Source organism: Lepus europaeus, chromosome 12 (genome assembly GCF_033115175.1).
Source record: "Lepus europaeus isolate LE1 chromosome 12, mLepTim1.pri, whole genome shotgun sequence".
In the NCBI taxonomy this organism is placed as follows: Eukaryota; Metazoa; Chordata; class Mammalia; order Lagomorpha; family Leporidae; genus Lepus; species Lepus europaeus.
The window spans coordinates 84,155,476-84,183,419 of NC_084838.1; positions in this window are offsets into that span (position 1 = coordinate 84,155,476).

Here is a 27,944-nt window from a genome sequence, read left to right on the forward strand (position 1 = left end):
AGCAGGTGTAAGGATAGTAAGTTAACGTGATACTTGGGTAATCCTCCCAACTGAGTGTAGGATCTCCCCGAGTTCACAAATACTCTCCACTTAGATGTTGGGACGAAGGAAAAGTCCGTTCTGGACATAAGTGAGATAGAAGTAGGAGCACTTAGAAGTTTATGATTATCTCAGTTCACAAGTTTAATAGAAACCATTCTTGGTAGGCAAAATATGGGTGAAGAGAGCATGCAGTTATGAGCCTGGGATCCAGAATGACAGAAAAGGTTGCAGCTGCTTAGCCTGTATCCCACTGAACTGAATGCACAGGACCCTGAGAAAGACAGACAGAAGCAATCCGGAGGGAGAGAGGTATCCTAAGTGGTGATGAAGGCAGAAGGGAAGCAGTATAAAACTACTTTACTATGATCCCAAGGAAAACAGCCCCTCCTATAAGGGCCAGAATTGGCACAGTTGGCATCTGGCACTTAGGAAGCCTGTCATTCAGGCTGGCTTGTGGTCAATTATCTCCCTAAGTAGACTGGCATTAGTCCAGCCAGGGAGGGGACTAGCTGCATCCATAGGAATCAGAGCCAGTTAGCTGAAAGTGGCATTGCTGAATTCCAAGTATCTTTGTATTGGGCGTGGGACTGGGGGTGGGAGACTGATCAACACACCGACTCCTGGGACTCAAAGGTGACATTTGCCTGCTTGGCACTAGTACAGGAAGACTCCGGAGTATGGAAATAGGATGTCCGTAGAAGAACAAACGATCCTCAAAGCTACAGAATCCCCTGCATTCCACTCACCTGAAAAACTTGCACTCTGTGCTATGTACAAAATAATGCAGAGGTCCTTGGAACCTGCAGTAGGATCTGTATCTGCCAGTGGATAAGATTCTACACTGTCCCTACCCATGAAATGGGAAGAAAGGTTAGCTTGAGGGTGGGAATGTTTGGGCTTGGGTGATGAGGCAAGGGTTTGATATGACTTCAGTGTTAGCCAGATCACATTTCTGCAATTGTGCTTGGGGTGTGGGGGCAGGGTGGAGCTGGCATTGAAAGTGGGAAACTAAAGAAATATTTGCAAAAGTCAGGAGTAACCCCTTTGTGAGTTTAAAGGCAAAGTGGGGATCCAAGTGTAGGTGCGAAGATTGAATTCCAGAAAGCAAAACCATTTCTTCTCATTCAGCATCCCCATTTTGCTCATTCAGAGTATTCTCATTAATGTTATCTTTCAAAGTTGAAAGGCTACCCTACACCCTTTGGGGGGGGGGATTGAACAGATCTGCTTGGGATTTGAATTCAGCCTTAAACCATTGTTTAAATGGTATGAGTTTGGCAACATTCCAGATATACTCTGTCCCAAGCACTTTTCCCCTTTAACTATCCCCTGTGTATTTTAAGGAAAATTCAAGCCACATGTTGCTGTTACCCTCTGCATCCAAATTTAGTTTTATTGAATTTTAGCATGGTCCATGAAATTCAAATTCTGAATTTGAAGCCATAATATATTCATATGATCTACACACAGTCACATGATATGCTCATATATCATTAAACTGAAAATAACGCATTTGAGAACTATATTTGTATTACTAGAATAACATTTCTTTAGACTGCAGAGTCATACTAAGAATGTTGTAGTAAGGATTTGATAAAATTATCAAAAATTCAAAAGAGCTAATTTAGTGAATCATAAAATAGCTTTTAGAGAATATTGCTCAGAAGACATTTTGATTGTGGTTAATTTGACCCAAGTTTAATTTGACACAAGAAACAGGGTCTTTTGTGCATATAGGACATCCAGGCTTTGCCCCTAAGTCACAGAGACCTCATTACTGCAACATCGTTTTAAAATGTGTCCGAATGTGCCTTTCCATCCAAGCCACCGCCAGCCCTGTCAGCACCTTCACCAACAGCATGTTTTTGCTGTTACTGTGCATGGATGCTTGGAAAGCAGGGAGCTCAAGAGCTGCAGCCCAAGTTCAGCTGAACTGGACTCATTCCAGAGGGATTCACAAACTCAGAAACACGGAGATGAAAGGGGGAAGGAAGGAGGGAGGGAGAGAAGGGCAGAGGCATGCAATTCATACAAAGCAGAGTGAAATCTTTTTAGTTATAATTTTCTATCAAATTCATTGTTTTGAATCTGTCTCCAGGAACTATCGATTAATTATTTCCACATATATAAGTATTTCTATCACACTACTTGTGTGAGTGGTGTTAAAGAACCCTTGCCTTTAAAAACAGCATTTCTCTACTCTTAGAAATGTTTCTTAGCTGCAGAGGGTAGTGCTTTGTATTATTTTTAGCTAAAGAGACGAGAGTTTAGTCTGGCTAAGAATTCATCTAAGGTGAGAATTTTGTGACATCAGCCTTGTTGCAATTTATTTTACAAGAATTAACCTAAATTCCCATAGAGAGTTGTTTAAATAAACAATGCTATTTGCGTACTTTGGAATATGCCACCATTACAAGGCATATTTATGAAATTTTATTGAGTAGAAAGAAAATGTTTATAAAATCCTGTTGAAGGAAAACTACAGACAGGATGACCTCAACTTCATAAATGTACATTGAAAAGATACAGTATAAGAGGAAATTATACTAAATATTAACAGTGGCAGCTTTATATTGATGAAGTCATGTCATCCCATTTTCTTGTTTTCCATATGGTCTAGATTGTTTGGGATTGTGTGCACATATCCAGTTTTGCTTTTATACTCAGGAAAAGGATTATGTTCAAATCTATCCAGCCGGTATCAGTGGCATTTCAACAAAATGTGGATTATGACTTTAAAATGTAGTTATCTTAACTGTGGGGCGGGGGAGGGGGAAGAATGAAGAACTAGCTGATTGAAGTATCTCCCAAACCCAACGAGCTGCACAGACAAAGGGAACTGAGCACACCCTGCCATCTTCTGCTGCACCCTTGACAAAACCCCTGTAGTACCAGGCACTTCTGGTAGGAAGGGAAGGAGGCTGTTATTTTATGCTTTGGTGCTTGGGGAATTTTCCGAGAATCACTGTCTTGTAAAGCTGGGGAGGGGACATGTTAAGAGGTTAAAATTATGAAGCAGGATCACTCAAGAATAAGTCTCACAATCTTTCGTTACTTCTGCTACCTTCCTTCCATCTGTTACATTTCATGAATTTTTGTGGTAGCTTCTACTTCTTTTTGGAACTAGGTAGATAGTGAACATGAAGTAAATACACTATACAAGCTTAGACATTTCCTTCCAAATGAAAAATAATATGCAGTTTTCTAAAATAGCAATATAATTTTTCTTTCCCCAGGTTGGAAAACCCTTTTTGTGTAGTGACAAGATTTTAAAGGATAGTGTGTTAGTTTGAGCAGTTTTGTATTGTGTCTTCCCTTGCTAGAACAAAATCAAGCATTTTACTCCTTAAATGCAAAGCCTTCAACTATCCAGAATACTACATGTTTTCCAAATATTGAATATGGTTCAACTTTTATGCCAGAAGCCTGATAATCTATAGAAATAAACACAGATCACTGAGATTGCATTGTCAAAAAAAACTTTCACTGGAGAACTGAAATTGTTGAGATTGTAAAACTAAATTTCTAACCTAAAGGAACCAGAAACTTAAAGTATAAACAAATATATCCTGCTTCACTAGCTTGGAGTGCAAAATAAAATCATATTTGTTTAATACACAGAAAAGTTGCACCCTTATCTGGGGAACTTCAGTTCTTTTCTGTTAGAAAATCTCAGGGGCTGATTGAGACCTCGTTACTCCCACCTTATGAAGAAAAAAAAAAAAAAAAAACAGAAAGTCTGATCCATTGGCTAGCATTGCTTCTCAAACTTTGAGTACATATGATTCATCCAGAGAGGTTTCAACACAGTTTGCCAGGCCTCTCTCTCTGGGAAGTCTGATTCAGTAGCTCTGCAGTGCTGCCTGAGATGATGCATTTCCAATGGTGCCAGGGGCTGGTGGTGTTGCTGTGAGATCACAGTTTAAGAAGTTCTGTGCAGGGCCGGTGCTTTGTCATAGCATCCCATATGGGTGCCAGTTCAAGTCCCAGCTGCTGCACTTCCAATTCAACTCCCTGCTGATGTGCCTGGGCAAACAGCAGAAGATGACCAAAATCCTTGGGCCCTTGCACACACATGGGATACCCAAAGAAGCTCCTGGCTTATGGCTTCAGATCAGCCTAGCTCCAGCTATTGCAGCCATTTAGGGAGTGAACTAGTGGATGAAAGCTTCTCTCTCTCTCTCTCTCTCTAACTATGCCTTTCAAATAAATAAATCTTTAAAAAGAAGAAGTTCTGTGTAAAAGGATGGTCTTTTTTGTCAGTTGATGTCAGCTTATCTCAATCCATTGGAAATATTTCCAGATAACTTCCGAAATTTTTATTTTATTTATACAATGATCTCCCACCTGCTGGTTCACTCCCCAAATGCTGGCAACAACCAGGACTGAGCCAGGTGAAAACCAGAGGCCAAGAATTCAATCCCATCCCTCATGTAGGTGGCAGAGCCCCCAACTGCTTGAGCCATCACCTGCTGCAGGGTGCACATTATCAGGATGCTAGAATGGAGAAGCCAGGACTTGAACCATGTATTCTGATATGGGATGAGGGTGTCCCAAGTGGTGGTTTAACCACTGTGCCAAATGCCCTTCCCCAAATAAGTTTGAACTTCAAAGAAAGGTGTTAGGATGTGCTTATTCTTTAAAAATGTCATTGGTGACCTTCAAATATAGTCATCCACTCAGGTACTATTCAGTAATGCGCAGAGACAACAGAAAAACTACATGCCTCCAGAGCCGGAGCACCTCCACTGTAGTCACATAAAGACATAGTAAAGTTGGGTTGGAAAACAACAAGCTTCTTATTTCACCAATGAAGCAACTAAAGTAGACTCGCTTGAAAAGCAAATTGGTGAACACCAAACCTAGAAGTCAGTTCAGGCTTCCTTCATTCCCACAGAACATTAAAAGCCAGCTCAACCACAAAAACGCTTTAATCATGGCTGTAAAGATCTGTATCGTCACATCCTTAATGTGATAGAATTGTTTGTATACCATGTGACAGTGTATGCATTATATTGAAAGACTTCTATATTTATATCTCATGGAAAAGAGATTTTTTTTAATAGCATACCCATACTCAGGTTCAGATCCACAACTGGAAGGATGAGGCTAACACAGATGTTCAAATGACGCAACACCTCCATGAACTTACACCTTCATGGAGTCATTGGGCCAAATACTTACAAGGTATTCTTCAAGACAGAGGCACCAAACTGTACATTCTAACACCAAAATATCACCAGAATAGGAGCTAAGGTCCCCTCTCATCTTTGAAAGCTCATGAAATTTGCTATAGCCTTTCCCATGGACTGTGACACTGGGGGATTTCAGTCTCTGGCAAGGAAGGCATACATACTTGTTTCACCCAGTTACCTATACCTTACAGCTCCAGCCACACAGACTTGGTTAGAGCCCTACCTTGCCCATATCACCAAAAGAAGACACAGCAAGAAAGCACCGTTTCTATGAACTAAGCCCTCACCAGACATCTTTGTCTTGATCTTGGACTTCTCAACCTCCAGAACTGTGAGAGCTAATTTCCTGTTGTTTATAAGCTTTCCAGTTTATGGTATTTTGTTGTAGCAGCATGAAAGTACTGAGACATGGCCCCTTTAGATGTAAATACTCCAGGTATAAACTGGCATGAGTAGTAAATTTCAGTGCTCTGAAGAATTGAGTTTTCCTTACTTGAGAGTCATAGTCATAAACTTAAATTCAAATATTTATCATTTCTATTTCTAAAAGTCTTCCCCTTGTCATTCCACTAAGAATTTCTTCTTACTGGTTACCCTTCACCATCCACTCTGGTCTGCTCATAATTTGCCTGCCCTGGCTCTCTTCTTCAACTGTCTGATCTCCCCTCCTCGGTAGCTGTTTATTTCATCCATAACCCTATTCCACCCCAATTCCATTAACTCTTTATGAAAGACAGTTTTGTCGTCTGTTTCTCTAATTATTTCTAAGCCTTAACACTGGGACCTTGCCTCTACAATGAGAGTGTTCTATTTTCCTAAATATGATAATTATTGTTATAAGAGGAACTAAGGTATTAGCTATTAAAATCAGGCTTTTACATCTAACTGTACACACAAATCCTTTCCAAAATCATCTATTCAATACAGTATTTTGGAAATCATGCCAGGTACACTATGGCAATTATTAAGCTGTCATCAGTCATCTGTAACCACCCGCCCCCCTTCTCTCTCTGCTTTGCTTTGCTATCTGGCTGTATATTAGATCATGGTAATGTGAGGATCTGGTAGACAAAGATGCAGAAGAAAGAAGGGACCCGTTCTTTCCTATCTGTTCCCTCTGGGGCTTCCTTTCTGCTTTTGTGATTCCTGGAAGTATAGTTCTGGCAGTAGTCGTTCCTTCTCGCAGTGATGCTGCACCCAGTTGGAAGTTTTCCCAACACTTGAAGAACCAGCCCCATCTCAGAGACACCAGCACAGTCAGCACGTGCCCCCAAGCTACTGAGGTTCAGTTCCATTGAGACCTCCTCTACTCTCTTTTCCTTTTTTTTAAATTTTTTATTATTTTGAAGGTAGAGTTTCAGACAGAGAGAGGCAGAGAGAAAGGTCTTCCATCCACTGGTTCACTCCCCAAATGGCTAAAAAGGCCAGATCTGGGATGATCCGATGTCAGGAGCTTCTTCTGGGTCTCCCATGTGGGTGAAGGGGCCCAAGGACTTGGGCCATCTTTCACTGCTTTCCCAGGCCATAGCAGAGAGCTGGATCAGAAAAGGAGCAGCCAGGACTAGAACTGGTGTTCTAGTCCATATGGGATGCTACACTGCTGGTCCCACAGCACCAGCCCCCTCCTCTACTTTCTAAGCATTAATAATTCCAACTTCTTTCCTTTGTATTTTTTGCTCTAGGGATAGCAGCTGCTTCCTGCAGCTGTTACTTCTGTGATACATAAGAATTCTCCTTTTACCTTCAGTTATTAACACCTTTACACCTAGTTAGCAATTCATTTTTTAAAATCTTGTCTGTAAAAAATCACTGGAGTAGTTTGGGTCTCTTGCCTGGACTTTGATACATCTATCCTCAAGGACCTGATAGTCTGAAACATAAGATAAAGTAGCACAGGGTGCATAGGAGGAGAAAGTTAAGGTTCACATTGATCACATAAACACATTTCCTTGGTTCACACATAGCAACCAAGGAAAACTTTTTAAAATGTCTTCAACAAATGCACACAACAGCGAGGGTTAGCCAGACTGAACCCAGGAACTAGGAATTCAATCTAGACCTCCCAAGTGAGTAACAGGAACCCAAGTATGTGAGTCATTACCTGCTGCCTCCCAGGCACACTAACAGGAAGCTGAATCAAAAGCAAAGCTGGGACTCAAACCTAGGCACTCTGACATGGGATACAGTTGTCCCAAGTGGCCCAAACTCTGCACCACAACACTGACCACATAAAGTGCATTCTTTTATTTATTTATTTATTTTTAAGAAATTTTTTTGACAGGTAGAGTTATAGACAGTGAGAGAGAGAGAGACAGACAGAAAGGTCTTTCTTCCATTGCTTCACCCCCCTAAATGGCCACTACGGCCAGCGCTGCACCGATCCAAAGCCAGGAGCCAGGTGCTTCTTCCTGGTATCCCATGTGGGTGCAGGGCCCAAGCACTTGGGCCATCCTCCACTGCACTCCCAGGCCACAGCAGAGAGCTGGACTGGAAGAGGAGCAACCGGGATTAGAACCCGGCACCCATATGGGCTGCTGGTGCCACAAGGTGGAGGATTAACCAAGTGAGCCACAGCTCCGGCCCCTCTTTTAATTTATTTTTTTAAAAGACATTTATTTGAAAGGTAGAGTGACTGAGAGAGGGAGACAAACACACACACACACACACAACTGAGGCATAGCTAATTCAAGAAACTTGCCCAAGACTGTGTAGCCAGTAAGCACAAGGATGGGAACAAAAACTTCAGGCTCATCTGTCCCCTAGCCACAAGTCTCCATAGGGAAGGATATGGACTCCTCTTAAGGTCCTCAGGACTGTTACATAAAATAATAGAGAATTGGAAAAAAACACACTGCAGGGGCTTTGGCATGGTTTCTATTAGGGCAGTAAAGGCATACTTAGAATGGTGGTTTTGAAAAAGTATTCATTCAAATGCTTAGCAAACCAAATAGCTAATGAAGGAGCTCAGGAGAAATTTGAGCACTATAGGGTCCATGCATGATTTAATTTAGATGTCAGAGACCAAGCTGACATACTACCTATGATTTTGCTTGTTTGACTTTAATATCGAGAGAAACTTTTGAAAGTTTCCGGAGAATTTTTTTTTTTATCTTTGTCTCTCCACTGCCTAGTGTAATACCTGGCTCATGGGAAGCTTGGGGGTATTTATTTACTTATTCATTTAAATGCCCAAGTGATAGGTACACATACACACACACACACACACCCCTTCCGTTCTCTGATTTACTCCCCAAATGGCTACAATGGAAGCCAGGGGCCTGGAACTTTGCCAGGTCTCCCACATGGGTGGCAAGGGCCCAAGTACTTGGACTATTTTCTGCTGCTTTCCCAGGTGCCTTAGCAGGCAGATGGACCAGAAGCACAGCAGCCTGGGGTCAAACCATACTCTGACACAGGATGCTGACATTGCTGCACCACAATGCTAGCTCTTCATACAAGTTTTTAATAGGAGCCAGTGCTGTGGCACAGACAATTAAGCCTTCACTTGCAATGTTCAAGTCCCAGCTGCTCCACTTCCAATCCAGCTCCTAGAAAAGCAGTGGAAGAAGGCCCAAGTGCTTGGGCCTCTGCACCCACATGGGAGACCTGGAAGAAAATCTCGGATCCTGGCTTCAACCTTTGCAGCCATTTGGGGAGTGAATCAGCAGATGGAAGATATCTCTCTCTCTCTCAACCTCTCTCTCTCTCTGTCTCTGTCTCTCTGTATTTCTGTCTTTCAAATAAAATAAATCTTCAAAGAAGTTTTTAATAAAGTTTGTTGAAGAAAGAATTTTATTAATATATGTCTCCTTGATTTAATGAATATTCAAAAGTGAAGACTGTTTAATGGTTAAAAAGAAAATCTTGGAATACTAAATTGAAATATCAGAAACAGCTTTAGGAGAGACTCACAGAGCAGCCATTTTGCCAAGGTCATTTAGATTGTGATGAGCCAAGATTGGGTTTCAGGACAAACTGAAGCCCAACTCTTATCCTCAGTGTTCTGCTTTGAAAAGTCTCTTCTCGGTTTCTTAGTTTTCATGTCTGTAAAACTGCGCAAGTAATACATGCCTAATTGTGTTTAGTTTAACCAATAAATAAAATAAAATATGTTGACAATCAGAATTGAAATTCAGATTTTAAAAAACTGGTTGAGAAATATTTCTTAGTAATTGGAGACAGATTGAAAAAAATTAATATGATTCCATTAAGGAGGCCATCTGAAAACAGGAAATTGTTTTGGACAGTATTAAAAAAAAACTAGATCCGGGCAATAATTCTTATAGCTTTTCAAAGCTATGTGATGATTTTAAAACCATATTTATGGAAACAATTTCCTGGTTTTAAAATTAATTTTTTGGCATTATATAGTATTTACTTAAAAGCAAATTTTCATGGTTTCAAAAATATTAAGAGTACACTAGAAGACAAGTTGTAAAATAATTTGGATGTTATTTAAAATGAGATTTTAGAATATATCCTGGCAAGAAGGCAAAACTTGAAATTGACTGTAATTGAAAGTCCATGTGAGAATGTAGACTCACCCAAGATGATGAGCAATTACATACCGTATAAATCACAACTAATGTCAGCACCCAGGTCTCTCTCTCTCTCTCTCTCTCTCTTTCTCTCTCTTTCTCCCGTGCCCTCCCCCAAAGACTGGAATTTGATTCTTTCTGTATCCAACTATTGAACTTTGCCTTTCCTTCAAAGCTCAACTTAAAAACCAACTCCTACAGTGCCCGATTTATCATATGATGTGTATCTTGTATATCATACATATATTTACATCAGGAACTCAAATGTTTCCTTTCTATCCTTTCTCTAAGAAGTTTCCCTAAGTTTCCTCCATTCTCCTCTATTCTTTGTTATTAACCACCCTTGCCCCCTCACTCTTAGAGCAAGTGGTGAGAACTATGGCACAGCCTTGATTTGGACTGGGCACATCACTGGCTTTGCTGCTAAAATGACCTGGAGAATACTTTGGCCTTCACCTTTGTGGGGAACTTCAAATCCCTTGCTGCCTGGTGTTTTCCATCATGTGTGTGTGTGTGTGTGTAGTGGAGTGGGTAACAATTACCTTTAGCAGGTGTCCTTCAAAGCTGATTTCTATAGAGACAAACAGGTTCTGTCTTGTCCAACTCCACTTATGTTTCTTGATATCCATTCCATGTCCTGCAACAGGAAATTGTGAGAATGGAGGAGTCTATCCCAAGTTCTTGCAGCCATTGACAGTGTAGGACATCACCTGCAGGCAGGCAAGTTCTCCACAGCGGATTTAAGTTGACCAGAAAGATCATTCTAAAGTTCTAATTCTGGCCATCTCACCATGAAAACGCTGAGCTCTTTGACCATAATCCAAAGAGCAATATGTTGTTCTGAGAGGGCTTTGAGGTTGGATCCTGTCTCTGAAATGCACTGCCTTAGTCACTTTAATGACAGCAATTCATTTTGTGTTCATGGTCCAATGTGGCTCCTCAGAACAACTGTGTGCAGTGGCTCCTGCTCTCCATCACATCTCCATTGCACAGGTAAAGAAACAGGCTCACAGAGTCCATTTTCCTCCCAAGGTCACAAAGCTAGTTAATGATCATATCAGAATTAGACCTCAAAGAAATGAAACTGAAGAACCAGCTCCTGACTTCAGTGTTTCACTGAGTCACTGAATTTCTTGGTCTATTTCTAAATTTGTTCATATTAAAAATGAAACAAATAATTTCCAGTAAACATTCGCTTTCCCTCACGTGGAACTGTGGGACTTCCACAGTTAAGTCAGTTAGACTGAAGACTTTGGTATAAACAATTAAACATTCTCCATAACGCCCTATAGTTCACATTTTCCATAACTCCCTATATTTCATCCCCTTTATTCCTACTAATTATTGTCGTCCCAGTGACCTGGTGCTCCATGGATGCAAAACTGGGTCCCCTACAGAGGGCAAGTCATTGTCCTCAGCAATTTAAACACCTTTGCCATGAGTAATGGAGGAGTTTTATTGACAATAGCTTTTTCTTTTACAAATAGGAAAAATTGTGCAAATTTATATATGTATCAACCTAGGATGCCTTAGCTGGATATTCTCTGCTGATGGGGATAACTGAAGTCTAGAAAGGGAAACTGTTTAGTTTCACAAAGGGGAGGAGATCCTACTTCTGCTCCCCATGGAGAAAAAAGAAGAAACAAAGAAAGTACAAATGCCCTGAAACCATGTTGCAAAATTCTTTCCTTTTTCTACAACAACCAACTACAATCATATTACCATGCTGATTTTGATGAAAATGATGCACCATCAATTTTCATTTCTTCTTTCCTTCTGTTCTTCACATCACATGAGATTAGTACCAGCGATGATATACTTTTAATGAATGACTCGCTGCCTTTGCACCCTGTCCCTAACTATTATTCAAAGACACAGTAGAGCCATTTCCATGGGTAAACATGACCTTTTGTTGTTGTTCTCCCTTGTATAGATCAGGATACCTGAGCCCCAGTATCTACAACTCCATTTCTGCCTGTCTGATACTAGGAAAACTGCAGAACTTCGGTGAGCTTTAGTTTCCTTATTTACAAGCGTTAGTTGCACTCCTGTCAAGCGCTCCTCCTGTAACACCCCTGGTGTGCTGCTGGACGTGGTCCCAGTAGGATAATTGCACTGCCCTACTTAATCCTCAAAATCAGTGCACGATGAAGTGCTCAACTGCTCTGCTCAGCGCCGAAGGTCAATCATTATCTCATCCTAGAAGTGATGTGCATGAAAGCTCTTTTTTAAGTTTACCAGTGATAGAGACCTAAGTAAGGAGAGCCATAGTGTTGATAATGAGGAGGGAGCAGGGGAAGGGGATGATGCTGCTCTTCTGTGTTCACTGAGGTCTTCAAAGTGGCAAGCAAAACTTCCATGGGCATGGAAATAGAAGAGGAGGTGGGAGAAGTTTTTGCCTTGACCTAATTTTGTTCCATGGAGCCTACAGCACATACACATATATAAACATTGTGTTTATGGCAGGCATTTAGTGCAGGAGTTAAGATGCCTGCACCCCGTATCAGAGTGCCTGTGTTCGAATCTTACATTGGAGTGCCTGGGTTTGAGTCCCAGCTCCAGCTTCCTACTAAGGTACATTCTGAGAAGCAGCAGGTGAAGGCTCAAGTAGTCGGGTTCCTGTTATCCACAAGAGAGACTTGGATTGAGTTCCAGTTTTGAGATTTGGGGACTGAGGGAGTTAGCCAGCAGATGAGAACAAACTCTCTCTCTCTCTCTCTCTCTCTCTCTCTCTCCCTCCCTCCCTCCCTCCCTTAAATAAAAATAAATGAATGAATTTTTAAAATACTGTATTTGGGGCCAGCATTGTGCAGTGAGTTAACCTGGTGTCTGTGATGCTGGCATCCCATATGAGCACCTGTTCATGTGAGCACCTGTTCAAGTCCTGGTTGCTCCACTTCCAATCCAACTCTCTGCTAATGTACCTGGGAAAGCAGCAGATGGTGACTCTAGTGCTTGGGCCCCTGCCATTACTGTAGGGGACCCAGATGGAGTTCCAGACTCCTGGCTTCAGCCTGGCCCATCCCTGGTCATTGTGGCCATTTGGGGAGTGAACCAGCAGATGGAAGATCTGTGTGTGTGTGTGTGTGTGTATATATGTATGTGTCTCCCTTTCTCTCTGTGAATCTATCTTTCAAATAAATGTACAAATCTAAAAACAAAAACAAAACTCACTACATTTAAGTCTCAAGATCAGATTCCTCAGCGATTTTTACTACATGCAACAATAACCTTCTTGAGGTCCCAGGCAGAGTTACAAAGAAACTTGAATATCTAAGGGCCTACTGAATTATTTGTAATTTTGTAAGCCACCTAATTTTTCCAGAACATCACACTGGGAAAACAAATCCCAGAACTGATTACTTGTCCCTCCATACACTGGGCATTTTTAAAAATACACTGAGTGTTGCAGAAGAACAACCTGAACTGGTTGAAGGTATTGCTATAGAACCCCCAAGCCATTTGCTCACCTGACATGCAGCAAGCCAATCACTGGCATTGGGACAGTGGAAGAAAGCAGGTGTTTTTTGCAATGTGCAGAACAAGGAGCCTGGCAGCTATTACTGAACTCCTGAGCTCCCTGAGAAGTTAGGGGGAAGGTTCTTAGAGCTTGAACTTGGGGCTGAGAAGTGTGTGTTCAGCTCATGTATAAGATCCTGGTTGTGGCACAGAGGGTTAAGCCACTGCCTTTGATGCCAGTGTCCCATATGGGCACTGGTTTCAGTCTCAGTTGCTCTACTTCCGATGTAGGTTCCTGCTAATGGTCTGGGAAAAGCAGCAGAAGTTGGCCCAAGTATTTGGGCCCGTGTGTCCATAGGAGACTGGGGTGAAGCTCCTGGCTCCTGGCTCCTAGCTCCTGGCTTTGGCCTGGACCAGCCCCAGCTATTGCCACCATTTGAGGATTGAACCAGCACATGGAAGATCTATCTCTCTCTCTCTCTCTCTCTCTCTCTCTCTCTCTCTTTCTCTCTCTCTCCCTCCCTCCCTCCCTCCCCCATAACTCTGCCTTTCAAATAAATAAATAAAACTTAAAAAGAAGATCCTGATTGGTCAGTAGTGCTTCTGTGCTCTGAGCTTCCTTTGATTGGCCAGTGGTGGCCAGGTGGGCTTCAGTTGGCCTGGAATGTGACATGTAAGTGGGAGCTACCTTCTGCCCCACACTTGTAATCTCCCTGCCTGATCCTGAAATTCCCCTAAACAAACCCCTCTGTATAGTATTGGCCAACAGGGTTTTATCTTCTGGAGAAACAAATGACTTCTTGATTCCAGTGACTAGAACCTTGCTGGGCCAGCTGAATTACTTTCTCAATTCAGTGAATTCCCTTTTGGTAAGAAATAGGGAAGGACACCTTGGGCTAAGGGAGACAGATGAGAGGGTAGGTCCTGCCCTTATATTGTAGGGGTTCTGTCTCACACTCTTTGCCATGAATACAAAAATTAAACACTTGATCTGTACTACTAGTGTGCTCTTTGAATTAAATAAGACTGATATCTAGGACTGGGACCAATACTGGGGCACAGCAGGTTAAGCCACTGCTTGGGACACTGGTATCCCATACTAGAGTGCTAGTTCAAATCCCAGCTACTCTGCCTCCAATGCAGCTTCCTGTTAATGTGCTGAGGTGGGCAGCAGATGGCCCAAGGACTTGGGCCCCTGCCATCAATGTGGAAGACCAGGGTGGAGTTCCTGGCTCTGGGTGTCAACCTAGCCTAGCCCTGGCTATTGTGGCCATTTGGATGAAAAAATCTCCCTCTCTCTGCTTCTCCTCTCTCTGTGTCACTCTGTCTTTCAAATAAATAAATATTTTTTTAAATCTAGGATTTAGAATGTATTATTCTCTCCCTCTCTCTCCCTCTCTCTCTCTTTTTAAAAAGATTTATTTATTTATTTGAGAGGCAGAGTTACAGAGAGAGGGAGAGACTGAGAGACCTTTGATCCACTGGTTCACTCCCTAGATGGCTGCAATGGCCAGAGCTGGGCAGATCCAGAGCCAGGAGCCAGGAGCTTCTTCCAGCTCTCCCATGTGGGTGCAAGGGCCTGGGCACTTGGGCCATCTTCCACTGGTTTTCCAAGCCACCAGCAGGGATCTGGATCAGAAGAGGAGCAGCCAGGACTCAAACAGGCACCCATATGGGATGCTGGCACTGTAAGTATAGGCTTTACCTGCTACAGCACAGAGCTGGCCCTATTCTGTCTCTTTCTTACACATTATGTTGACACTGCTTCTAAAAGGAGCCCCAAAGTCATTACGTTCTATTGCGATCATTCTTAAAATAAACATACCTGAGGTTTCTGCATTTGTAACTCAGATGGCAATATGTATATCACATCATGATTCATACCAAAGCCACGATTTAGGGCTCTGCAGCCAAATATCCATTTCATTGTTTTTGGAATGTTATATCATTGTGGGTTCAACCAGTCTAGAGAAGAATTTAAAATAAGAGCTCCAATTTGTTTTGATACACAAAACTTCAAATGCTTTGTGCTAAATATATCTATTTCCTGTTACTGCTGTCAAAAATTACCATAATCCTCATAGCTTAAAGCAACACAGATTTATTTGTTAGTCAGAAGTCCAAAATCAGTTTCCCAAGCACTGAAGTCCAGGTATTGACAGGGCTGCTTTCTTCGGGAGGCTTTGAGAGAGACTCTTTTTTAGTTTATTCTGGCCAAAGTATTCCTTGGGGCTTTGGAAAAACCCAGTATACAAGCACCAGCCACCAAGGAAGGTAGGTGCCAGGAGACCCAAGAAAGAGGTGACAAACCCAGGATGCCAGAGCTGAAATTTAGTTGGGACATATGAACACAAGCGTAGTCTTGGGTGGGCCTAAAGCAAGAGTATGCCCTCTCCCAGAGGCAATAGGAAGGGGTTAGAATACCACACTAGATGAATGTGGCCTAAAGCAGACTGGAATGTACCTGGACTTTGTCAACAAATATTAATGTTGGGCATCAATAGACATTTGTACCAGTATCCATCCTGAGATGCTCGGTAGACTGTCTTAATGACCCTGTTTGTCCCAGAGGTATAGGCATAAGTGTCAGGGTCACCCAGCAGGCAAGGTGGCTTCAGTTGTGTCAGGCTAGATCCTTACGCTTGGCTTATAGCCCCTTCCTCACCTTAAAGTCTGCTTCTATCGTCACATCACACCTTCTATTTTTCTGTAGTCAAATATCAGATGAAGGGGCCGTCATTGTGGTGATGCTGGTTAAGCTCCAACTTGTGACACATCTCACATGGGAGTGCTCGCTCGTGTCCCAGCTACTTCACTTCTGATCTAGCTCCCTGCTATTATGCAGGGAAGGCAGAAGAAGATGGCTCCAAATACCTGGACCCCTGCCATCCATGTGGGAGACTCCGATGGAGTTCCTATCTCCTGAATTTGGCCTGGCCCAAACCTGGCAGTTATAACCATCTGGGGAGTGAACCAGCAGATGGAATCTTTCTCTGTCTCTCTCTCCCCATATCAAATTAATTAACCCATCAAATTAATTAACCAATTAATTATCCTTAACAAAAAAACGTGGATGAGATTTAGTACATGCTACCCCTAAATACAGCAGCTTGGCATGTGAGAAAACAGCAGAAGCAGAAAGATCATTCCCACTTTCCTCCCACCTTTCTCCCCTAAGATACATGAAACCTTGGAAAAGAGAGAGAGACCAAAATGGCAGAATAGGGAGGGAGCTTACTGCTCTAGTGTAGGGGAAGATAGTTAAAGAAAAAAAGAGCTTGGAGAAAGTGCAATCTCAGAGAAGAGTTAGGGAGAAAATGGCAAGGAAACTCCACATGAATTAGAAGGACTCTGTGGATCTACATGGAGGGTGTGGGCATGCACAACTCAGGGCCCAAGTAGCTGAGAGACTCAGAACCAGCTTTAGAGAGTGAGGTGAGACCAGACTGCAGACTGCAGCCGCTGGTGATAAAGCTGTAGGAAGAGCCTGATGTGTGTCCAGCTTGGAGCCCTGTGGGTAATAGCATACTTTTCAACCTAGAGGGAGTAAAAAGGGGGCATGTTTCTCTCCCTGACCACCCAGCACCAGCATCCTGTAACTAGCTGAGAGAGGGCAGGCACCATTTTGGACATATATGACAGCTGTGCCAGCTTGTGTTCACATGCCCAGCAACAAGCTGAGTAGAGATTCCTGAGTGTGGCTGGGAGAACTGACAGGGGACTGGGTGCTCGTGACTGGGAGTCTTGTGTGTGGGGACTCTGAAGACACTGTAGCTCAGTGGGAGGGCACAAAGTGTGGCTGGGTCTTTGGGTAGTCACTGTGGGCGGCTACACACTTGGGGCTCCCTGATTCCTTGGTGAGGGTCATTGCTATGGGATCCGTGCTTTCACTGAGGACTGCATAGATCCTTTGTACGGTTCTTGTGGCAGTATGAATGAATATTATATCCACTGGGGCTAGTGACCAGCCATTGGTCTCCTTGGAGGAGAAGAGGTGAACATGAGACTATGCCAACAAAGCAGATTAAACCTTCTCTCTGATTAAAAAAAAAGATTTACCACCCCCAATTTGGGTGTCACCTTGGACACTCGCCTCACACTGGAGCACTGAGCAGAGCTCCCTGGCCACACCCAGCACACGCCTCAGGGTATTCACTGAAAGAGCAGATACTCCACTAATCCACAGAGGCACAGTCCAAAGATAAAAATCATGGTGGTGGGGGTGGGGGGACCAACAAGTATCTCCACAAGTGCCTAAAAATAAACACAGCAATTTAATAAACAAGAATAAGGAAGATGGCCAGCGCCGTGGCTCATTTGGCTAATCCTCCACCTGCAGCGCCAGCACCCCGGGTTCTAGTCCCGGTTGGGGTGTCAGATTCTGTCCCGGTTGCTCCTCTTTCAGTCCAGCTCTCTGCTGTGGCCCAGGAAGGCAGTGGAGGATGGCCCAGGTGCCTGGGTCCCTGCACCCACATGGGAGACCAGGAGGAGGCACCTGGCTCCTGGCTTCAGATTGGCGCAGCATGCCAGCCTTAGAGGCCATTTGGGGGGTGAAGCAATGGAAGGAAGACCTTTATCTCTGTCTCTCTCTCTCTCACTGTCTAACTCTGCCTGTCAAAAAAAAAAAAAAAAGAGAGAGAGAAAAAAGAAAGAAAAAGAAAAAAAAAGAATAAGGAAAACAACATGATGCTTTCAAAGGAACACAACAACACTTCAATACTAGAATGTGAAAATGAAGAGATTGAAGAAATGCTGGAAACAGAATTTAAAAAATTGATCATAGGATTACTTAGAAGTAATCAGAAGCAAATCCACTAATTAAAGAAATCCATATATGACATGAATTAACATTTTTCACATGAAATTGAGATTTTTGAAGAGAAATCAAAATGACATGTTGGAAATGAAGAAATTCAATGGAACAAATAAAGAATGTGGTGGAAAGCCTTAACAACAGACTCAGTGAGACAGAAGAAAGAATATCTAAGTTAAAAGACAAATCTCTGGGCCGGTGCCATGGCTCACTTGGCTAATCCTCCACCTTGCAGCGCTGGCACACCGGGTTCTAGTCCCGGTTGGGGTGCCGGATTCTATCCTGGTTGCCCCTCTTCCAGGCCAGCTCTCTGCTGTGGCCCGGGAGTGCAGTGGAGGATGGCCCAAGTGCTTGGGCCCTGGACCCCATGGGAGACCAGGAGAAGCACCTGGCTCCTGCCATAGGATCAGCGCGGTGCGCTGGCCACGGTGGCCATTGGAGGGTGAACCAACGGCAAAAGGAAGACCTTTCTCTCTGTCTCTCTCTCTTACTGTCCACTCTGCCTGTCAAAAAAAAAAAAAAAAAAAGACAAATCTCTGGAAAATTTACAGTCAGGCCAAAAAAAAAGAAAAATGAGAAATTAGAAAACTAAAAAAACGGTGTTGGGAATTTCAATACTCTACTTTCAGCATGGACAAATCAACCAGACAGAAAATCAGCAAGGAAACAACAGAGTTAATCGACACCATAGCCCAAATGGGCCTAACAGATATCTACAGAACTCTTCATCCTACAGTTGTAGAATACAAATTCTTCTCACTAGTGCATGGAACATTCTCTAGGATTTAGCACACGCTAGGCCATAAAGCAAGTCTCAGAAAATTTTTAAAAATCTACATCATACCATGCATCTTCTCTGACAACAATGGAATGAAGCTGGAGATCGACAACTCAAGAATCTCTAGATCATATGCAAACACATGGTCCTGAATGAACAGTGGGTCATAGAAGAAATCAAATGAGAATTCAAAAGCTGTTGAGGAACAGTTTTTTTTTTTCATGCTATTTGTTGAACTCTTTACTTAGTACAGAGTTAATTCTCTTTGTATAAAGTTAATTAAAAATAGATTTTAGTAAAAAATAAGAGTGGGAATAGGAGAGGGAGGAGGAAGAAGGGTGGGAATGTGGGTGGGAGAACAGGTGCAGTTGGAAGAATCACTATGTTCCTAAAGTTGTATTTATGAAATACATGAAGTTTGTATACCTTAAATAAAATGTTTCAGGGGAAAAACAAACAAACAAAAAATAAAACAATTATCAGAAGAAAAAAAAACCTTGGAAGAACTTTCTGACCTTTCCTTGAAACAGATCACATGATCCTCATTTGAGAAATGTCCTCCCTATGCCTGAAAGAAAAGAATGAAGACACAGATTTTAAGTAGAACCTGAACAAACAAGCATGGCCAAGTCCTCCCTCCCCAGTTTATTGCCATTAGATGACTCCCCTGCTTTATCCAATCACACTTCTGCACAACTCTCCACTGTTTATGAAATCTGAGTGGAAAAAATATACAGATTTCCCTGTTCTTTTTAGTCTTCATTTCTTTTCTTTTTTTTTTTTTTTTTGACAGGCAGAGTGGACAGTGAGAGAGAGAGACAGAGAGAAAGGTCTTCCTTTTTGCCGTTGGTTCACCCTCCAATGGCCGCCGCAGTAGTGCGCTGCGGCCGGCGCACCGTGCTGTTCCGATGGCAGGAGCCAGGTGCTTCTCCTGGTCTCCCATGGGGTGCAGGGCCCAAGCACTTGGGCCATCCTCCACTGCACTCCCTGGCCACAGCAGAGAGCTGGCCTGGAAGAGGGGCAACCGGGACAGGACCGGTGCCCCGACTGGGACTAGAACCTGGTGTGCCGGCGCCGCAAGGCGGAGGATTAGCCTGTTGAGCCACGGCGCCGGCCTAGTCTTCATTTCTTTATTATGGCTCTCATGTCATGTGAAACTTATGAAATCAATGTGTATGCCTCTTCTCCTGTCCATGAGTTGGGTAAAGACACTTGTGATAACAGTTAGGACCTTCAGGATAATTTCCCCGTGGCGAGATCCTTAATTTCATCACATTCACAAAGCCTCTTATGTATAAGTTAGTGTTCACAGATTGCAAGGCTTAAAATGTGGAACTAGGGGCTGGCACTGTGGCATAGCAGGTGGAGGATTAGCCAAGTGAGCCGCGGCGCCGGCCTGTTTTACTAATTTTTAGACACAGATTATGTTGTTATTTTTTAATTCTTTATTTGAGTGGGAGAGACAGAGATCTCCCTCTCCATCTGCTGGTTCACTCCCTAAATGTGTACAACAGCAGCAGCTGGGCCAGGCCAAAACTGGGAACCTAGAAACCAATCCAGGTTTCCCATGTTGGGGGCAGGGACACAGGTACTTGAGGCAACACCTGCTGCCTTGCAGGGAGAGTATTATCAGGAATCAGGGGTAGAACTGGGACTCAAACCCAGCACTCACATTTGGGATGGGAGCAGCCCAATCAGCATCTTAACTGCTAAGTCAGAGACCAGCTCCAGATAACAGACTTTTGATTCCTAGCCAGTCTGTAAAAATACATCAACTTCCCTCCCTAAAATTCAGCAATTGTTATTTACCACACATTTAAAATCTGAAAAAGAATGTCAAAACCTTATTGTCATCTCTGGTATTGTTTCAAATACAAATTAACTGGGAAACTCCTTCAACTAACGCACCTCCTCGGGTCCTGTGTTTACCTAGCCCTAGTTAGCAACAGATTTTGTGGATTTTGTTTTGTTTTGTTTTGGGGTAAATCTTGTCCAAGCCTTTTCCTTGGCAGTCAGAGGAAATAAACCCATCCTGGACAGGTGTTTGGATTCACTGCTTTTTAACTCAAGGCTAAGCTCTGCACTTGGAGAATCTTAGACTAGCATCAAATCCACCTACAGAATTCTGTGATTTAATTTCACTTACGAATTCAAAGGGCTTACAGCTGTCTCTACAGTTAAATGAGGATTTACTGAGATGCTTCCCTCCCCAGTGGCAGAGACAATTCCCCACAGCAGGACTCCTGTGCTCCCAGGAGTAGATGGTTTGACCAAGGAGGATGAAATTAGCACACACACACAAAAACATACCATCTGAGACTTTCCGAAACGCAGATCCAGAGGGACCCTCAGAGCATAAATTAGTTTGAGTTTTGTTTTGTTTTGTTTTTTTGCTAGATCTTCATTGGAGAGATTAGTGTTCTTTCACATGCACAGCTGTGGAGTCTCTGGGGGGAATTTCTTGCTCTTTTTCATTTCTGCATATCAGCCAAAAACCAAGACCTCAGCACCAAATGCAGTATTTGAAGTCCCACAGATGCTATAGGTGGATTTTCCAAATGAGACAAGGAAATGTTTAAAACCCTGGATGCAGACTCTGCCGTGAGGCTGCAGGGCTGTGCCATGGGTAGAACAATGAGGGGACAGACAGCAGAACAGGTGGAATCAAGGCCTGGTTTTGTGGTTGCTCTTAGCATTATTGCTATTTATTTTTTTAGTTCTCATTAAGGCTCTGTATAAACTCAGCCACATTAATGGACATTTCATTTTCTCAGTTACACCAGTGAAATAAATATTTCTTACACACATACACAAGTTGATGAATAAACCCAAGACTAATCTTTGCTCTTCCTGTAATTAGCTATGTGACCTTGGCCAAGTGAACTGCTCTCTATTTTGTCTGGTAAGTTTGTCTAAATAGTCTTTAAGATTATGTTTCTACATATTAATAGATAATATTTGTTGATTACTTACTATGGGCTGGGCATTATTATAAACACTCATAAACCAAATGCTTTAATGCTCATAAACCTTTAGGAAGTAGGTGATTGTATTAATCCCATTTAATGGTCAAAGAAATTGAGACAGAATTAAATCATTTGCCAATGTTGTATAGCTTCTAATTGGAAGAATCAGGATTTAACTAGAAAGACTGACTGTTACGCTTTAACTATAATTTTTTACTGCCTCTCTCATTCTTTGGAAAACAGTGAGGAAAAGAATATTTTGAGATACATTGGACTAGACTTCATCTTAACATAAATATTGCTTTTAGCAGCAAAGAACATATAGTCTGTATCTTTGAAGTCCACCCCAGCCTTCATGCTCACCCCTTTTCAAAGACCAGTTCCACCTCCTGGTACTCCACACTCCATGTCATCTCAGTTTATGCCAGCACTGGCCCTTATCCTGGGTCTCTGTGTGTGGCTTGGAGATGGTAGGGGAGAAAGGATTGTCCATCATTTGAAAATAAACAAAGGCAGAAATCTGCATGTGTGCTTTGGGCATGCACAGACACGTCCCAGGTGATGAATGAAACAGATCACTTATTTGAATAATTAGTAGGGCCTATTTATGTAGAGCTTAAGTGAACCACCAGGGATAATAATAAAACCACCACAATTCTGAGTTTAGTAGCAGCAGAGCCATTACTACACCATGGCCAGAAGAAAGGGAATTGGTTCCCAGAACCAAGGAGAGGGTTGTGAAATGGACTCCTCTTTGAGGGAGGAGCAGTGACCTTAAATGAAGGTTAAAGCTGGCCCCAGGACATCCTACAGGAAAAGGGAGAAGGGAACTAACTATGCTGACCTCACTTTTCTCCATCCCTTTGAGCTCCAGGCAAGTCTCCCCACTGGCCAAACCCAACAGGACAGCACGAGGCCAGGGAGTCACTTGATGTAATCCACACAGGTTAGCCTCCTGGGGAAGGAAGCAGCATGGAAGGGAATGGGGAATAGAGAGGAGGAGCAAAGGTAGACCCACACCGATCAGTGAGGAGAGAGCTCCTGGAGCACCCAGGAGGGTTAGACTTACCCAGAGATAAATTTTAAAGCCCAACAGGTAGCCCCCAAATACCTGTCTAAACCCAAAGAGCTCTTAATACTTAGCATAGGTTCTGGTGTTCTTTTCATCATCTCTTATTCACAAAACATCTGTGTCATAAATCATTTTGAAGAAATTTTTTCCTTCATGCTCTAGTCTATGATCTAGAAGGCAGCATTTTTAGCTTTTCCCAACAACATTGTTTGAAATTTTTAGGGAACATCAAATCCATCCCTTCAACAGGCCTTTACAAGGGGCAGGATATTGTCACTTAGATTTTCCTATTCAAGTATTTAAGATAGCTAGTTCAAAGAGAAATAATTAATATTATGTATATTTATTTTGAATATTTTATTTATTTTTTATAAGTAAGAATTGGAGAGAATGTGAAAGAAAGAGAGAGATCTTGGCCGGCGCCGTGGCTCAACAGGCTAATCCTCCGCCTTGCACGCCGGGTTCTAGTCCCAGTCGGGGCACCGGTCCTGTCCCGGTTGCCCCTCTTCCAGGCCAGCTCTCTGCTGTGGCCAGGGAGTGCAGTGGAGGATGGCCCAAGTCCTTGGGCCCTGCACCCCATGGGAGACCAGGAGAAGCACCTGGCTCCTGCCATCGGATCAGCGCGGTGCGCCGGCCGCAGCGCGCTACTGCGGCGGCCATTGGAGGGTGAACCAACGGCAAAAGGAAGACCTTTCTCTCTGTCTCTCTCTCACTGTCCACTCTGCCTGTCAAAAATAAAAAAAAAAGTTAAAAAAAAAATCTAGAAAGAGAGAGATCTTCCATCCCCTGGTTCACTCCCCAAATGGCCACAATGGCCAGGACTGGAGCCAGGAGCTTCTTCTAAGTCTCCCACATGAGTAGGGGCCCATGGACTTGGGCGATCCCCCACTGCTTTCCCAGGTACAACAGCAGGGAGCTGGATCAGAAGTTGAGCAGCTCAGACTTGAACCAGCATCCATATGGGATCTGCTACTTCACTTCTCAAATGTCCACAGCAGCCAGTGTTAGGCCAGGCCAAGTCTGAGTCTCCCATGGGGATGGCAGGGACTCACGTACTTGAGTCATCCTCTGCTGTCTCCCAAGACGTGCCTTAGCAGGAATCCAGAATCGGAAGCAGAGCAGAACTCAAATCCCAGCATTCAGAAACAGGTTGCAGACATCCTACATGGCATCTTAACTCATTGCACTAAATACCTGCCCTATATTCTTCATTCTTATAAGCACCCATCAACAAAGCACCTAGTACCTTCATATCCTTTCCATTCAAAGCACCGTACTTAACTTCCTCTAGGGATTTCCTACATCATCTATTCAAAGCAGACCAAAGTCTGTTTTGTTCAATTGTATTCTTCCCAGTTAATAAAACTTAACGAAAAAGTTATCATGAAATAGAACATAGGTCAGAGGTGAAAGAAATCCAAGGATCTAATTCATATAAATAGCAATAACACCTCCAACAGCAGCTTCTGCCACCAAGGTCAGGACTCTGGCTAACAGAATGGAACTTCTGGTTCAGAAAGCAGGCAGATCCAAATTATGCATAGCCAGAATGTTCTTCAGTTACAGAGCCTTTTTAAGGGATCTTCAAAAAGTTAATGGAAAAGGTTCATTATGAAAAAACCATGCATGGATTTTTAAAATGTTTTGTACCAAAATAAACATATCTTTTAATTCCATTTTCTGCAAATCTTTTGAAGTACCTTTATCTTAGTCATAATATACTTTGCTATGCTGCTCTAATAAGCAAACTCTAAAATCAGTGTGGTTTTCAGAGTCAGTTTTCCCCCACAAAATCTGCTGAAGGTTAGCATCTTTTCAGGGCAACTCCATTCCAAGCGGTGAGTCAGGTATCTCAGCTGTTTTCATTTGGTAGCTGTGTTATCTGGAACACATGACTTCCAAGTTGTCATAGTAAGGGAAGAGAGAACTGAAGTTTTGTATTTAAATGCTCTTGCCCAAAAGTGACACATCATTTCCCATTAATAGCCATTGGCCAGAACTAGTTATATCTTCCTGCTTATCAGTTGGAAGTAGAAAGTTAGGCACAGCAGATACTCCAGGATAGGTAAATATCTCTGGAACAATCCTGTCTTCAATTACTTACACAGCCAGAAAGGCAGCTGCTGGAGTGGAAGAAGGGATCCTTTGTATACATAAGAAAAAGAACCTTTCTAGAAGCAGGCATTGTAGTGCAGTGAGTTGAGCTACTGCCAGAGACATCCATATCCCATGTTGGATCCCCTGGGATCCAGTCCTGCTCCCACATCCGATTCAGCTTCCTGCTGATATACAGATGTGACTCAAATACTTGAATCCCTGTCACCCAGGGGGGGAAACCTGGATGGAGTTCCTGGCTACTGGCTTTGGCCTGGCCCAGCTCCCTGCCTGGAAAAGCAGGGGAAGATGGCCCAAGTACTGGGCCATTGCTACCCACATGGATGACCTGAATGGATTTCCACGTTCTTGGCTTCAGCCTGGTCCAGCCCCAGCTGTTGCAGCCATTTGGGGAGTGAACCAGTAGATGGAAGATATTCGTGCTCACACTCTCGCGCGCTCTCTCTCTTTCTCTTTATGTTTCTCCCTTTCTCTGTGTCACTCCTTCATTCAGACAAACAAATAAATCTTTAAAAATTTTTAGAAGAAAATAAAAAGGGCCGGCACCACAGCTAATCCTCCACCTGTGGCACTGGCACCCCGGGTTCTAGTCCTGGTCAGGGCACTGGATTCTGTCCCGGTTGCTCCTCTTCCAGTCCAGCTCTCTGCTGTGGCCTGGGAGTGCAGTGGAGGATGGCCCAAGTCCTTGGGCCCTGCACCCGCATGGGAGACCAGGAGAAGCGCCTGGCTCCTGGCTTCGGATCAGCGTGGTGCGCCGGCCACAGAGCACCGGCCGCAGCGGCCATTGTGGGGTGAACCAACGGAAGGAAGACCTTTCTCTCTGTCTCTCTCTCTCACTGTCCACTCTGCCTGTCCAAAAAAAAAAAAAAAAAAAAAAGAAAGAAAGAAAAAGAACCTTTCTATTAAGGGAGTCTTGTTTTCTCTAACTTCCCATGGATTTAAACTTTTTCACAGAAGGCTAGAAGTGGATATATTTATTATTGTAACATCATCATTGACTATTGTCCAGGGATGTAGCTGAAGCAAATGTGATGTAATGGGAGGGTGGAGTGTTGTGACTTAATCGTAAAAGCTACAGAAGGGGTTCCCATGAAGAAACAATTGATCAGAGTTACACAGGCATGAATGCACAAATGAAGAAGGCTGGAGAAAATGACCTGGGAGAAGAAACTCTCCATGCTGAGAAGCACACCAGCAAGTGGATGGAGTGAAAAAAAGTCACGTGAGGGAGAGTAAGCATTGACCTTACAGGGTGTTTTTGGAATTTTGGTTTTTTCTAACAGCAAAGAGAGGATCTTGATGGATACTTCCTGGGTTCAAGAGAAAGGAAATGATAACATCTGACCTGTGTTTTTAAAAGATGTTACAGGGGCTGGCACCAGGGTACAGTAGGTTAATCCTCACCTGCAGTGCCGGCATTCCATAAGGGTGCCGGTTCTAGTCCCGGTTGCTCCTCTTCCAATCCAGCTCTCTGCTGTGGCCTGGGAAAGCAGTAGAAGATGATCCAAGCCCTTGGCCCCTGCACCCACGTGGGAGACCAGGAAGAAGCTCCTGGCTCCTGGCTTCGGATCAGCACAGCTCCAGCCGTTGCGGCCATTTGGGGAGTGAACCAACGGAAGGAAGACCTTTCTCTCTGTCTCTCCCTCTTACTGCCTGTAACTCTACCTCTCAAATAAATAAATAGATAAATAATCTTAAAAAAAAAAAAAAACAACGACGTTACAGGGAGTGGATGTGTACCACATTGCTTAAATCGCTGCTTGGAACACCTGCATCCCATATTGCAGTGCCTGATTCAAGTCCCAGCTACTCCACTGCTTTTATTTTCATTGACTGATTAATATAAAGAGAACAGATTTCATGTATTTCATAGATAAAAATTCTAAGACGGTAACCATACTTTCCTCCTTTCTTCAGTCCTCCCTCCATCCTCCCTTTCATTTTTTTCCTTCAATTTTTGCAATAATATAATTTCAATTTTTCATCACAGGCTTAATGCACCACTAACTATAAGGTTCAACAAGTGAAAAGTAGAAAAACCACTGTTCCACAGGGCTAATCTACTTTTTTTTTTAAAGATTTATATATTTATTTGAAAGGTAGAGTTACTTAGAGGCAGAGGCAGAAAGAGAGAGAGAGGAGTCTTCCATCCACTGGTTCACTCTCCAAATGGCCACAATGGCCTAAGCTGGGCCAATCTGAAGCCAGGAGCCTGGAGCTTCTTCCAGGTTTCTCACATGGGTGTAGGGGCCCAAGGACTTGGGCCATCTTCTACTGCTTCCCCACGCCATAGCAGAGAGCTGGATTGGAAATGGAGCAGCTGGGACTCGAACCAGCACCCACATGGGATGTCAGCAAAGCAGATGGCGGCTTTACCCACTACACCACAGTGTAGCTCTACTTCTGATTCAGTTTCTTGCTAATGCATGCTGGAAAGCAGCAGGTGATGGTCCAAGTGCCTGGGTCCCTGCTACTGATGTGAGAGATCTAGACGGAGTTCTGGGATCCTGGCTGCAGTCTGGCCCAGCCCTGGCTGTTGTGGGCATTTGGGAAGTGAATTAGCAAATGTAAGATTCTCTCTCGCGCGCTCTCTCTCTCTCTCTCTGTATGTGTGTGTGTGTGCGCGTGTGTATGTCTGCCTTTCAAATGATAATAATTTTAAAAGAAGAAAAATTTTTAAAGAGAGGTTCTAGGTTTCTGAGGAGAACTGAACCTCCTGCTAGGCCTTTGTCCTATAAACCAGAATTGGATCAAGCTTCCACTTCCTAGCATCACCACCCACAACCTTAGTGTTTAAATGCTACCTAAGTTCGAGAGTCAAATCCTTTTCAAACCATAGCAAGGCATAACTTGCTATCCCATTTCCTTCTGTTCTATTACAACTTACTCAATCTCTATGAGACAGTATGGATGGTACCTCCTCAATACACAAGGCCTTTTCTTGTTCTCAAAAAGTCTCTAGCCTC